Consider the following 11,238-nt stretch of genomic DNA (forward strand, 5'->3'; position numbering starts at 1 on the left):
GTTACCGTTACTTACCTTACTACCTTCCTTCCGTTCCGTACTACCTACCTACTTACTTACTTACTTACGTTACGTTACCGTACCGTACGTCGTACACTACTACTCTCTCTCTCTCTCTCTCTCTCTCTCTCTCTCTCTCTCTCTCTCTCTCTCTTTCTTGTCAATATTATTGTCACGCTTGTTTGGTTGTACGATTGTACGTAACTCCATTTAGAACTCCATCCATCGGAATTCAATTTATGGACATCTCCAATTCGAACCGATAAAATGAACTTCCGGATTACGCTGTTATACAAAACTAAACTTAGTCTCCGAGAATGCAAAGATTGAAATAACGAAGCCGCAAATATCCCGTATCTCGTGAAATAAAAGATTTTTTAAATATATTAAATATATTAATATAATATATCATGAATTAACAATATAATTGTATAAACGGCAAGTATTTCAATAATTTACTTTGAGATACATAAACGCTATTATTTCGCTTCACTTTTACTCGTTAAACGCTCTGTAAGTTTATGAAGTTTAATTTTACATTAAAAACTGGCAAATTGAATCAGCGAAAGTCGGGTGAATAGAATTGAACTCTTAAAGCGTAGGAAATTGCAAATTTCTATTTTAATTTATTTCTCTTCTGGTAGACGGGAAAATACAGAAGGAAGGAGGAGCTCGCGATATAGACGGAAATGAAATATGCTGAAGAGATGGTTGGCCGTGGAATATGCGTGCAGAAAACAGGAAGAATTTATAACGGCTCTCTCGTGCTTGTATTTATCGACAAAGTTCCGTCGTTAACAAGACATCACAATCAAGTTTAATGAACAAAAAGAATGAATAGACAGAAGATCGTAAAATCGTTTAAAAGTGAAAATACTAAACTTTTAAAAGTAAAAAAAAGATATAATAATCGTAAATATATCAAATCTGAAATTCAGTGAAGGCTTTATATTCTTTTTTATCATTTTTTATATCATTATAACGTAACACGTAATATACTGTTTTATACAAAACGTTATTATATATTTTATATTTTTATACATATTACATGTATCCTTTTACAATTTATGCTCTTGAAAAATATGTGTGAAAAACAAGATGGAATAATATCCATGTACAATGTGCTGACTAGTTGTCGCATATCTTTTTGTGATAAATGGACAAAATAAATTCACCTTCCTCCTAGCTCCGTTGACACGTCATGAATCAAATTTCTACTAATGATGAAATCGTACGCTTCTCGGACACGCTTGCGGAAGTCGAGCATTGTCGTCCCTCGTTAAAGCAGCTAGCGTTCTTATATGGCTCCATACGTCGTGTGTAGATAATGTTCTCGTCTCGTAATCTGCAATACTATTTAACCGATTAACGTGAATAGGTTTATATTTGTCTTTCGAGTAAATTTCCAGAAGTAAATCTCATACGAAATTATTATTATAATATTAAATTAGTCTTATTTAAGCAACTATACGCGTATATAATAAAGAATGCTAAAAATTATGATTTTCAATTGACAATTACGCAAAACTTCTATCTACGAGATACTTATATACATTAAAAATATGCTATTTTTACTATCTAAGTAATATTAAAAAAAATTGATCTATCAAATAAATTTTTGCGAGTAAATCCCGTGATGATTACATTACATTAGTCTTATTTAAGTAACTATATATGCGTATAATTAGAGCGCTCAAAGAATTATGGTTTTTAAATGGCAACTGCGTAAACTTCTATATAAAATTTATGAGCTATATTTATAAATATTAAGAATGTGCCACATTTTTATTCCCTGGATAATATTAGAAAAAATTGCTCTTTCATTAAATCGGTCTTTCAATAAATTCTCGTTAAGTAAATCCCATAAGTACATTACGTTAATCTAATTAGTAACTATGCGTACATTAAGAGCGTTCAAAATTTTTAAATTTCAAATAGCAAAATATTTGTGAGATAAAACTTTTAAAATAATTGAGGTATATATTAAGAATGTATCATTTATTTATTAGATAATATTAGAAAAAAATGTCGATTTAAAATACTTTATAAACATTTAAACAATCAGCTATGCACGCACTTTTTTTGTCGAAATAATACAACGTATTTTTTCGTGTTATTTGTCCATGCTATTTAAAATAAAGAAATATCCAATGCTTCAATTATCTTACACAAACTATACAAAATTTGAGAACGGGAAATTAAAAACGCTCGTGCTTCGTATAGCTTTTTCATTTGGCCGCGCAGAGAAAATCGCGAAAAATTCAGCGATGTGTTTCGTCGATGCAAGCGGCGTATCGCGATCCAATGTCGCTTTTACGTCCATCCGTTGTTGGACATTCCGCGGCTGGCGAAGTTACGCGAGAAACGTCTACGTCCCTCAGAACAAGAGGTAGGAGGGATAGAAGTGGAGGTTGCGCGAGAGACGAGGTCGAAGATGGGATTGGAATTGCAAATATCCCTCTTCTCCGTCTCTCCGTTCTATCTCTCCAGTCTCACCGATCTATCTCCACTTCTCTATCGACCATCCGCTCTGACCTCAGAACATGTACGAGGTACATATCGCCGAGCATGTTTTAAAGAATCTTTGCTGGACGACAAATCGTCAGATTTTCCAGGATTTAAATTTGTTACAACTAAGCTCCGACGCGAATGTGTCACTCGAATTTCTTATCATTCCTCCACCTCGAAAGGATTTTTCAAGATCCATTTTTTATCGTTAAATTAGATAACTTTAATCTCGATTTAATTTACTCTTTTCTAATTCTTAGAACTAGAAGAAGATAAAAAGTAAATTAAATTGAGATTAAAATTAATCTACATTGGTAAAAATAAAACATAAAATAGACCAAAGTTTCGTATTGTTTCGTAAGTTGTATATAATTATACAGCTTTTCTAATAATTTTCTAATAATTTAAAAATGATCCAGAGTTTTATAATGTCGAATATAGTCTGAGTTTGTTTAATACACATTAAATCCCTCTCCGCCGAACATTAAGAGATTTTTTTTTATTTACATTACGTGCATTTGGCACTTTTTTGTGCTTTGTCGATCTCTTATTTCATGAAAAAGATAGGGAAAATAATGACAAGGCATAAACCGAATGTGAGGACGCGACGAAGACGAGTTGCACGCGGAAAATGACCGCGCGGTACGCGCTACGTCAAATTAGCTTAAAAGCCCCAGGGCAACACAGGGTACTACAACGCATTCTGCGACATAGCCCGACACACAATGTTCAACGCGGAGAGAAGCCCTATTCGCCCTCATATATCACCCGGAGATAAAAGGCTGCCAGACGACGACGGAAAGTATAGTGGTTTCGGCGACACGCCGGATAGGCGGTTCATTGCGCAGCTGCACCCTGTGCCCCGTAATAATTCGGCGGTAGAAACGAAGAGAAATTGTATGTCACGCCACTATCTATTTACTCTTTCCCGCTAAACAATGAAAATATGTCTTTCGAAATGCTTCCGTTCCGATTACAGTTTTATAAAGACGAAACTTTTAACCCTACTATCGCCTGTGTGAGATTTTATAATTTTTGTACTTGTGCAAAACACACAAGATCCTTTTCTTACGATAATTATATCTTTACTTTGATAAGAGTATAATAAAATATTCTTTTTTTCATAAACTGTTTGTGAGACATATTCTTTTTCTCGCAAATGATTGTTATTTCTTCGGCATGTTAAGATAAATGGAAAATCGTTACGCTTCCGAGATAGCGCAGTTATTCCAATTCGTAATAATCGAGAGGCGATTCATTTTGAGTTTATACATATAAAACAACGGAAGGAGAGAAAGACAGCCGGAAAAGGAGAAAGAATTAGAGAAATATTGTGCAATTGATGCAGCCTCCTCCTCTTTCCAATACATCAAAATATATTTTTACACAGCTCCAGCCCATCTTTCTTACATTGCAGGGAGTTTTTATCGAGCGCTGATTATAGCTCGTCCCACTTTCGTGGAGCTTTTTACATTCCCGGCAACGCCGATATGACGGTCAAATGTCGTAGTTTTTGCAGTGATTCGGATAATATTGGCAACCTGTAAGAGCGAACGAAAAACCCTCCTCTGTTCTCGTTTTTGAATGGACTCGTACATCAATACAGTTCCGTTTTCTTGCCGGCGGAGTTCGAGCACCTTTATCGCTGTATCGACGTTAAACATCTTCTGCAAAAGTCTTTCAGATACAATAAACCCTCAAGCGAATCTGCTATCCCGCGGTGAATTACGAATACATGTCCGTGATGGAAATTGCCATAACTGAAATGGAAATTATAATGGCTGTGCGGTTAGTTTGCATCGTTTGAATACGCGCGACATTTTAGCGTTTATCGTGTCCAAAGTGACGTTGCAAAGTTTCCCTGTTATTATTGTTATATGCATACATTGGTGCACACAACAAGCCTAGAAGTTACCTTTTTCCTTCGTCTTCTTCATTCACAAGCTTCGGCATGTACATCCAGCATAAACTCAGTACTGAATTTAACCCTTTGATTCTCCTTTCATATTAGACGCTATCTTCACGTTATGCAAACACGCAAGCCAAATACTGCATTTACGTTTAAAGGCATTCGCGAAACTTTGTATCAAATTTACTTAACTAAAATCATTGCTAACCGTACGTTAAATATGCATCGGGAATATGAATAATCGTCCGTTGCATTATTCATATACGCGGCATGTCTGCAGTCACAGTTTCAATATATTTACGGACGAAGGGAATTTTTAAGAAAACTATATTACACGGTAAAAAGAATACGATGCAACTTCGATAACACGACTAGAATCTAGGTAAGTAATTCAAGGTGCAGCTGCTGCACCGTTGTACCCATACATAAACATCTTGGCGATAGAGACGAATGCTGGATGGAAGGACAGAAAAGAAATTGCGCATTCCTTCGTCGAATGTAGGTTGGTTTGCATCTGCACGTTTAAATATTAAGCCGATATTGTAAAATACGATTTATAATAAAAATATTAATATAAAGGCAGAATTTAAATAAAATAAATATCTGTAAATGCATAATAAATTTTTCAACGATTTTTTCTAACTATCATCAGGATATAAAATTTATGATAAAAAGAAATTAGAATTTTAACAATACGAGAAATTACAATACTACTAATACTATAATACTACTAATATCGAACATGTTTACTTTCATGAAATCATGTCACACTACAATACCGCAGATTTGTAATGCATTTCAATTTTCTGTATCTGTTGCTATATAAAAGAAACGGGACAAAGTGAAAAGTTTTTTTTTTTTTATTGCCTCCTACAAAGCACGATAGATTGCGTTTATCTGTCGTAGGATGAAAGTATAAATCAAAGGTAAAAAATATTTTATTTTGAGTCTATGCGTAATTCAAGATTCTTGAAAAGTCTTACGAAAAGATTTTCTATAATCGCAGTTGAACTCTTAAACAAAAAAACTTTAAAAAAAAGATAGATGAATTTTAAAATAAAGTTACTTAATTTGGATTTAATTAGAAAAGTGAAGATATAAGAAAATTGAGAAAAATTAAATCAGACAGTCAAATTATTTTAACATTTCTTGTACTTCTCTTGAATAACTTATTCGTGTTTTTCAAACTGAAAAAATGTATGTCTCGAGCGCGTTACAATAAATTAATTAGCGTCGTATTTTGTAGTGAACGTAATCGCAACGTACTAATAATCGCCAGAGCGGATTATGTTCCCCAGGATTGTACTGTGACGGATTTCCGCTAATGATTACTGTCGATTATTAGCTCTTGTTATGGCAGTTGTGAAAATTGTCACGGGTAGTAGTACTGTTTCCCGCTCGCATAAATTTCGTGCAACCTATGTACACCTCGCTTGCAAATACCGCGCCTCGTAGAGAATCATGTAAACGAAGAGGAATGAGTATTCAAGAAGTTATCAATTATCTCTCTCTTTCCATCGGAGCAGATGTTACCTCTTTCAAAGCTTAAACTTAATCATTTCTAAAAGCTTTGAAAGAAATGTACTTCTTCTTGTGCAATATGCAATCTTGAGAAATTAAAAAATTTTTCCAGACAAAATTAATTCGCCTTCACTAATTATACTTTTTTTTGTTATTTCAGCAAAATTAATGCGAAAAAAAACGGACAGATGATGCGAGCGGAATTAACTTTTGAACGGTTTTTCTAACCACTGACTTCAAATGAATTTTTACAATTAAAAATATTAATATACAATTAAAAATATAAATGATGAGTCTGAATAACATTTTCTTGCGTGACGACCGAATCGTTTGTGTTGTTCGCCGCATCGCATAAGTCACGCCTAAGCGATCTCCGCCGCGTTCAATTAACCCTCGTTACCACGACTTCTGACTCGAGGCAGGAAGGCCGCGATGTGTCGCATGGCACGCTGAGGAGGAGGGGATAACATTGACTTAAATGCAGCTGAGATTTTTTTCAACGGCGTGCGGAACACTCGATGCTCTCGTCTTCTCGTATGCTCGGTCTTACGAATGCGGTGCACTGAGATGAGTAATTGTGTCTGATACCACTTCAACTACCATTATTGCGGCCACGAGGGATTGCCAAGCGATTCCCAGGTGCACCCGAAATATTCCAATCTTCGGAGGATGTCCCGTCGCGACGCTGCGCACGGTGAAATTCGGATAATTGAATAATCGAAACGCTAATCTGGATGAAACGGATCGTCGGAGTCTACTTCGAGTATCAGCATCTCGCAACTGGGTCCCAGCGGAATTACATGTACGATCCATTTAATTGTTGGATCTATATAGCTCATATTTTCAAGTTCCGATCCTCACAAAGACACAAACAGCTGAAGCATTTCTTTGATTTTTTACAAGAATATTTCTCTGTCTGTCTTCTCTTTCATTTCATATTTATCTCGGCGTGAAGCTTTTTTCTACGTGTGACATTCTGCATTATAACTTTATTACGAACGTGTGATACGTGCTGGGCATAGGTCTATAATATTTAAAAATGTATAAATCGGTAAAAAAAAAACCTTTGAAACCTCAGTTGACCGATACGCTCACTCACAAGACTTAATTAGGTAGAATTATATGTGCAGACATAGCTGGTATAACCGCTAGGCCATACCTTTGCAGATCGATATGAATGGACGCAATTACGTCTCGGAATAGAATTAGCATTCAATTGATCTAATGAATAATACAGAATCACTATAGAATTTAGCAGAGTTTAACATTCAAGCATATGTCGTATATTTTGTAATTGTTATATATTCTGTAATACTCGAAATATTTTATATTTGAATTGAGATAAAATATAATCCTTTTATATAATATATGCACTGCTGACAAAAGTTTGAGGCCATTAATTTAAAATATTCACAAAATCAAATTAAACTTATTTACTACATAATTCAATATATTTTTGTGTTACTTTACTTACTCATTGTTTCTAATCGTTTTACAATAAAATAAAAAATAATATAAATGTTGGAAGTTCTACAAAATTTTATACTTTTCTATACTTTTAACAAATTTTTTTCAAAAAAAGGCACTAAAAAATATTAGCTACTCTTTTCGCCAAAGTAGCTTATATTTTTTCCAATCCATTTCTTAAAACAATCCATTTGGAAAAAAGACTTTATGATCGTCTTTTCTTGAAATTAAAACAATGTTATATTAATCACAACTGTGCTAAATATAATGCCTATTTATTTTCAAATTAAAAATATTAAGTAAGACATGAACTGACTTTTAAAGAGTGCTTCACTAAAATATTCTTAAATTTTATTTGGTCGTAAACTTTTTAGAGAGTATAACTACACATATACAAAAATTTCTTTATCTAAAAAATAACAAAATTGTACACTGAATCAAATTATATATTAAAGTTAACTAATACATTTTTATTTATTTTATTCAATTTATGAATGTTCAAGAAATGTAAAGAGTTACCATTTTAAAACCATTTCGAAGGTGATAATAAATAAAAATAATGATTAAATTAATCGATATCTTATATTTACAAAAAAACTTGAAATAAAATTTGCCTTTGGCAAAGCCAATATAAATTATTTCCCTCATTTTGGAAAACGGAAATATAAAGATATCCGGCACGAAATTCAATCACTCGGTAACGATAGCGTTTTTACGATTCTATAAAGTAAACAGTTCAACATTTGATGTCATCCCAACGGAATGTCAAACTTTTATTTTCATTGACTCGTGTCATGCTATTCCCGCACAATGCAAACGCCGGTTATACACAGTCTATAAAATATTAAAATTTCTTCGACCTGCGAAATATCACAGTTGAGCCACACACTGCTCGAAATACTAATAATACATAATTTTATTACGCACCTTCATAAGATGGATTGAGCAGTCAAAATCACGAGTCGAGATGATCACCTGTGCGTGTTTTGTTGTTAACGCAGCTCTTTGCGTTCGTTGTTTCAAAAAAGCTCTAACTTACAATTGAATGTCCAATTGGCAGGTAAACTCTATGCATTTCGAATATATCTCGCATGTCTAATAATTTTCTGATCTCATGAAATTACAAGGCCGGTAAATCGTTAAACTTTGTATACTTTGATAAGATGGTTATGAGCTCAAATCCACCTGGCACCATCGCGAGTGAACGACTGACACGCTGTAGCATGAATTACAACTTATATAACAGCAAATGTTAAGGGCAAGCTTATAGTTCTTATCGATTTCTTAAAGAATGGAAAACGGTTACTGACGTTGACAACCGGTTAGGTGTCAAGGCACAAACAAAAGCGACTTCCGAGGCAACATGACCTATACAGAGTCGCTTAAAGCACGGTGGGAATAAAGCTGGGTTCACAGTAAAAGGGCACGTCTCTGCAGTGAAGCATCGTGTCAGCACCCATTTATCGCGCAGCACTGTATTTCATCTGCAAAACGTGCCCTCACCACCGTCCCCTCTTCATCGTCTCTTGCGAAGTCAACTGAATAGTATTTCTAAACGAATATAGATAGCGATGAGAGACTGTATTAATGTGCAAAGAACTGAAAGAAAGGCAAACAAGAGAGCCTAGATTATCTGTATGTGAAATATTACGGAGGTGAATTATACTATAAGGAAATAGTAATTAGAATTAAAGTCACACATGGAGAGAATTTTTTCTTAGAATTTACCCTGAAAATATGACAGTCATTGTGGGACATTGTATTTCGAAAAATTTTAATGTAAATCTCTATCATTTAATAAAATTATAATAAAGTATAAAATAAGTTTAATCAATTTTACTGAAGTGAAATGGTAAAAATCTTCAAAATATTGTAACACAATTATCATATTTTCAGGGTAAATTTTAAAAGAAAATTCTCTCCGTGCACTTTCTGTAACTCAAAATAGTTCAAAAAGAAGGGGAAAAAAGCAGAAACAAGAATATTCGTATGTATAACAAATTTTACGATGAATTACACATAAAGAAATGATAATTGAAATATTAAATTCATATAGATATAACATAATTTACAGCTCTTAAAATCCAAGGAAGATTGCAATAACGGAGCTTCAAATCTTTCATTTTACTTTGATGTATTGACTTTGTTTTATATTATTGCTTTATTTTCTCTCTCGACAGAAGAGTTGGTTCAATCCAATATGATTTGTTGGAAAGTCAATCGTTATCTCCGTTCATCACGTTCTACTCTCGCGTTAGTTTTGTGTTTGACTTTCGTTATTATATAAAAGTAAGTTCGACCGAGACGGCTTCTTTCGTCGACAATTTCGTCGCCCTTCTCCGTGGAAGAAAGTAAACGGACATCTCATTTTAATGCCTCTGTCTTGAACCCGTATCGCTTTTACGCATAACGTCGATCACATTACGACCTTATCGATTTTCTTTCAACCGGGACTAACTCACGGTTGCCATTTAATCGCAACGCTGCGTCAAAAATAGCATCGGATTATTAATTACGTCTATAAACCGAGATAACCCACATTCGCCCGCGGGAAACGAGACTCTAGCGTTCTGCTATTCTTTCCGCTCTAATACTGCCGTGTTGCACGACCGCTCTTCTTCACACGTCCCGATTATTTTGTTCTCTTAACGATCTTCTCGCCGACCCTTTGGTCGGAATGATTTAATTATATTATCCACGCGATCCTATTGATGCCGGACCGACGAGATAACGCAATGCTCGTTAAACGAAAGATCACGTTATTTTGCCGCTTCATAAGAGAAGGGATATATTTATTTCTTCGTTTTAAATGCGAGCAAAGAGAACGATCTGCGTCCCATTTGAGAGTATAACGAGCTTATGCTATCTCTGAAAGTGTATAAAAAAAAAATCCTGTTGGATCATCGCGTTTGGCAAAAAAATGTAAAAGGTCATACATGCAGGTACGTGTCAGCTGTAACGATCAAATAGCTAAACCGATTGAAACGATCTGCACGTTTCCTATATCCATATCAGTTTGAGTTGATAAAAACGTTCGTTTTTCCACACAAAAAAATTGCTAGCTGGTTAAATCTCTCATTTCGAAAAATATTGCTTCAGCAAAGGATATAATTTCTGATATATTAATAAGAATCTCGAAAAGAAAAACAATTTCTCAATTCGAATTGTATATCAAAATCATAACATTGTTTTAAAATCATAACATTGTGCTAAAGAGCGCATCAAAATACGATTCACTGAATTTTTCAGAACGTCCATTTCGGAGATTGAGATCTTTATTAATAAACGGTTGAAATGTGAATTTCAGTGTCATGTGCAGGTGCCAACATCAATATCAATATCAATATCAATATCAAGCTGCCACTTGCTGTAACGGTAAAAGTTATACAGATCCACAACGTGCACTTGATCCATTTTTCACCAAAATTGCATTTAACACGAGTGCGCACCGTTAAACCCTTGATGCGTTGGTATAAAAACCGTGATAAAATAAATGCGATCGCTTTTTCACAAGTCTCCTTCATCAAAAGAAAATTAAATTGCTTTTCATTACTTGTAAATGGAAACGTATATGATTTAATAAAACTTAGAACTTTCGAAGTTTTTCTCCACCGTGCTCCTCAAGATTGATTTGAGATATTCCTCACGTCTCACCGTATAGCGAGGAACTTTTTACTCATATCAGCAATTACCAAACATCCCCCGCACCTCCCATCCCCCGACAAACCGCGGCACCGGTTGCGCTCGTACATAGCATGTAGTAAATATATATATATATATATATATATATATATATATATATATATACACAACACAATAATATAAGTTAGTTA

This window comes from Atta cephalotes (assembly GCF_000143395.1).
Source record: "Atta cephalotes unplaced genomic scaffold scaffold00022, whole genome shotgun sequence".
Taxonomy (NCBI): Eukaryota; Metazoa; Arthropoda; class Insecta; order Hymenoptera; family Formicidae; genus Atta; species Atta cephalotes.